We start from the raw sequence: 5,361 nt of genomic DNA on the forward strand, positions 1-5,361 counted from the left end.
CAATCAGCTTTACACCCTGATTTGGCAACTATTATTCATATATATCTAAATGTTTTTGCTGAACCACAGGGTCTCCCTCCTGCTAGGTTTCATGACCACGCAATCCCATTGATTGAAGACAGCAACCCTGTCAAGGAAAGGCCCTATAGATACCCTTATATATCAAAAAACTCAAATTGAATCTATGGTCGCAGTTATGTTGAAACAAGGAATTATCCAACCAAGCAATAGTCCTTTTTCCTCAACTGTGTTATTAGTCAAAAAGAAGGATGGGTCTCGGAGGTTTTGCACTAATAATAGGGCCTCAACACTATTATTGTTAAAGATAGTTTCTCTATCCCGACAGTAGATGAACTCTTGGATGAATTATATGGGGCACAATATTTTTCTAAGCTTGAGTTAAGGTTAGGGTATCACCAAATCTTAGTCAAGTATGAGGATGGATACAAAAATGCTTTTAGGACTCATCAAGGTTTGTTTGAGTTTTAGAAAACTATTTAAAATTCACAATTTATGCTACCGAAAATATTACTGGGTTGAGTCGCGGATTAGGTCGCTCTCTTTAAGACGTTTCGCGGCACTGCCCAAATTGTGCAAGGCAGACTATCAACCACAAAGTCCCCAGGATAAAACATCTCAGATTCACTGTATCGGAGTTCCACTGCACCGTAGAAAACTGTTCTAGAATTACACCCTCAATATGGCAGTTAAAGCCACTCTCAATATGACGATTAAAATCACTCTCAATATGGTACTATGACCATTCATAACTACGACATAATAACCGCTCAAAAAGACAAAAAAAACGAATGGACTACGGCATAATAACCGCTCTAAAAAGACAAAAAACGAATGGACTACGGCATAATAACTGCTCTAAAAACAAAAGGACTACAGCATAGCAACCGCTCAAAAAAACAAAAGGACTACGACATAACAACCGCTCTAAAAACCGAAGGGACTACGGCATAACAACCGCTCTAAAAATCGAAGGGACAGAAAGAAAGGGGACAAGTGGCTTGAAAATGGCGAGCAAAATTTAAAAGGGAGAAAAGAGAAAGTTGGGAAAAGCATCCAATTTTGGTGTGTTTTTCACAATAGTTTGAAACTCTTTATATAGTGATGGAAGCAAACTCACATATGTTTTCTAAACAATGTGGGACTTTAATATGTATAGAGTTGAAACTACAAAATATGATAATTTACCAAAGTGAGATTTCAAAAAAATTCTTTCCAATGTGGGACTTGATTTTTAAAAAACAAGTTTCATTCCACTTAAATTTACAAACAATATTTCCTTCCAATGTTGGACTTCAACACATTTTTAAGTTCACACTATAACATACTTATGTTCCAACAGGGCATAATATTTTTCTAAGCTTGAGTTAAGGTTAGGGTATCACCAAATCTTAGTCAAGTATGAGGATCGATACAAAAATGCTTTTAGGACTCATCAAGGTTTGTATGAGTGGCTCGTTCATTCCACTTAAATTTACAAAAAATATTTCTTTCAATGTGGGACTTCAACACATTTTTAAGTTCACACTATAACATACTTATGTTCCAACAATCCCCTACTTTAATTTAAAAAAAAATGTTCACACTATAACATCAAATGCTTCTATAAGATCGTGCATAAACAAAGGTGTCTCTTGACTTGAACCTTTGCATAGTAAGTAAGATTCAGATTCAACAAGAGTGACTCGTAGTCTTGAACTCTATCTCTGACATCAAACTCACACACAACCTTTTCATAGGGTGTATTCTCAAAAGCTTGTGCATTAATGGTCCAGCACGTGTATCTCAGTATAGTGAATGCTCTAGGAATTCTGCCTCAAAATTCCATACGAAGCGGCCCCACTTCCACATTCACATTGGTGAGTTTATCAAGAGTACTCATGTAGTTAGGTACTCCCTCCACATAGAGTATAGATCTCATTAAGAGTTTCTATTACCTCATCCTATCATCGCTTCAGGACTCATGCTTCTCTTATTTATAATAGCATGTTCATCTCATATCACTTCACGACTTGTTATTACCCATTGAACCTAATTCTTGGGATCTCCAGTCTTTTAGGTCGGGTTACCATCATGAGTGACTCTATAGACATTAGTCTCATCCATTTGGATGTATTTATGACTTTCTCTGTAGCTAATCTTTTCGTCAAAGGATTTGCTAAATTCTCAACAATCCATATGATAGCATTTCAGCAAGTGTACTGAATCGTTGCAAGTAATAATAAAATGGTAGTACCGAGTGTCGAACTCAAGGATTCCGTTTTACTATTGAATTATATTTGATTACTAAAATTGAACAAAAAGATTCCCAAGTTGATTGAAATAATGTTTGAAATTAACAACAACAATAAAATTGATCTTTTATAAATAGAAAAATGTCAGGGATGAGTTTCATTTCGAATCCAACCTTGGTGTCTAATTTGATCCTAGTTACTGAATTCCTTTATTGAATTATTACCGAATTCTCTTTATTATTCTTGCCCTAATGTCTTAGTGACAGAACCTTTAATTCCAAAGTAACCCCTAATTCCTTAGTGGATTTAAGATTAGAATTAAGCATTACCGTATAGAAATTCTCTTGTAAATTATTGCTTTGCAACTAATTTAATTGGTTTCATGACCTGCATCTATCCCTAGACTACAAATTCATGAATTTCTCATCTCAAGCATTCGTAAAGTCCACTTCCGTTTCAAAATACAAATCGTAGAACATTTTAATGTTGATCAAGCAATAAAAAGCATTAAGCACAGAGATGAGAAAAACAATTCAATAAACTCATTCATATAACTAGAAATCAAATCAGAAAAATAAGGGTTTCATCTGGTTACACTCGCACAAGTCTCCCAACTTCCCAATAGTGAAAAAGATCCCTAAAACAGTAAAAATCTGCATTTTTATGGTTGCTGGTGCACGTCGCGCGCCCCAGGCGCGCGTTGGCAGAGGCCAAACCTGAGAAATGCGCTCCAGGCGCGCAAGGCACGCTCCAGGCGCACAACATCTGCTGTCTGATGTATTTTACATTTTTCTCATCTTTTGCGTCTGAATTTGGTCCCGGTGTCTATATGAACGTTGTAGATATGGATCTTAGCTTTCATTAGCACTTGGAGGGACACTAATTGGACATCTAGAACTCCAGATATGGCTGAAATACTCCACATATATCATGTTGATTCTTCACCAAAATTCAGCACTGCACCAAAACAAAACACAATGTAAAATTACGACAAATTCCTACTTAATCAACGAAATAAAAACAAAAAACATTTTATTAACTCAAAGAACAAAAATCAACAAAATGTATCAAATAAATCCTTAATTTAACTGATGATTGAGGATAAATAAGACTAAAACAGTGGGAAAATATGCATATGATGAAGAGTCATCACAACCCCAAACTTAATCTATTGCTTGTCCCCAAGCAACAATTAATTTCATATTTGGTCCTGTTAAATGCACACTTAAATTCAATTTCTCAAATTACATCAAACTCAAATTTCAAAGTTCTTGCTACTGCAAAACATTCATCATGCTCTATGGTTGTTTTCAAAAATACAGACAACAAGATTTGTACACATTGGCATTCATTCATCAAATTCAACTCTCTCTTCACACAATCTCACCAAAATTTCTCTCAAGTGTTTAGAAAGGGTTATGAATTTATCGCTCAAATCCTAGAACATGCATCACGCTACCATAGGCTTGAAAAAATTCTAGTTAGCAATCACAATGCAGTAAACACATACATTTTTGGAGGACTTTCGGGTTGTAATGGGGCTTAGGTAAGGGTAGGACATTTTAGGATAGTAGGCTTTACCACTTGGAGTTAGGCATACATTTCCACCTTATTCTACCATTTTTTTTTCTCCACCTTTTCATTATGGGGATTCTCAAACATTGACAAAAGAACCAAGAAGATATTATTTACCAAAGTACACAAATTATTTTTTTTTTATTTTCTTTTTCTGCGAATCACCACCCTAAACTTAGAAAGTTGCTATTCCATGAGCAACCCCAAACTTAGAATTTTTTCAAGACAAGAATTTTTTTCTACCTAACTCCAAGTAAGGTGATTTAATTAAAGTCAGGTGTTTTGCTTGTAATGTGGCTAGTAACCGAAATAAAAGGGCAAGGCTCAAAGGGGCTAGCAAAGGTTAAAATTTTCATAGGGTAGTTAGAAAGGCTCAAACGACCAATAAAATTGCCTCAATGTATGCATAAATTACATGTGATGCAAGTCAGAATTAGTGCAAGTTCTAGAGGGATAACACATGTCTGGATAATCACACAACAAAGAATTTAAGTGTTTAGGCTCAAAAGCTCACAGCTAGGATAATAAGAGAGAGTATGAACAATCAAAATAAAGCCAACATGCTTCTGAAAAGTTAAAATTGTATTTTTGAAAAATTGATGGCATATTAGCCTTCTACAACCATTTAGTAATCAAGAATGCATGCATTAGGAAGGCTTGTCGACTTGAGCAATAACATAATCTAAGAAATAAAATTTAACTTGCAAAATCACAAACAAAAATTTTAAGATTAAGTGCAAGTCAATACGACTGTTTCATCATAGTACACATTTAGTGAAAGGAAAAAAAAATGAATAAAAGAAAGTCAACATACACTGACATTAAACAAAGAAAACAAGAAAACGGAAAGAAACAAAACAAACAATAGAAAAAAAAAAGAAAACGGAAAGAAATAGGACAAACAACAAAAAGAAAAAAAGGAAAGAAAACTTCTCTCAGTTTAGTAGTTCAAGGATTCTCGTTTAGATCACTCGCTCTTGTGCCGTTATGGTCGCCAGTACACTGGTGAGGTGCAAATAGATCAGCATAAAACATGCCTCCTGGCGTTTGGAAAGTCATTTGGAGCTGTATAATCGTTTCTCAACGCATCTTTTTGATTCCTTGCTCATACCAAACATCAAAACTAAGAGAACTAGAAATTAGAGACTAAAATTGGAACTAAATGGAGTAAAATAAATCTGAAATGCAATAAATAAATACGGTGCAAAGGATATAAAATTGGGTTGCCTCCCAATAAGCGCTCGTTTAGTGTCTTGAGCTTGACGTCTCAACTACTGTCAAGGTGGCATATATGACAGGAAGAACACATCATCCTTCTCACCAAGAGATACATATTTCAAGTGAGGTGGCAATTGCTTGAGTGCAGCCGATGGCGTATCTTTCTTTTTCTCTACATATTCATCTTCATTCGTTTTCAACCCCTCCCATGTAGTGGGTAAACGGGGGGAGCAAGATGGTGATGCTTCTAACATGGCTAAAATCTTTTTCACCTTCGGATCTTTACTTTCTTTAACAACATCTTGGGGTATGCATA

This window comes from Cicer arietinum, chromosome 6 (assembly GCF_000331145.2).
Source record: "Cicer arietinum cultivar CDC Frontier isolate Library 1 chromosome 6, Cicar.CDCFrontier_v2.0, whole genome shotgun sequence".
Lineage (NCBI taxonomy): Eukaryota > Viridiplantae > Streptophyta > Magnoliopsida > Fabales > Fabaceae > Cicer > Cicer arietinum.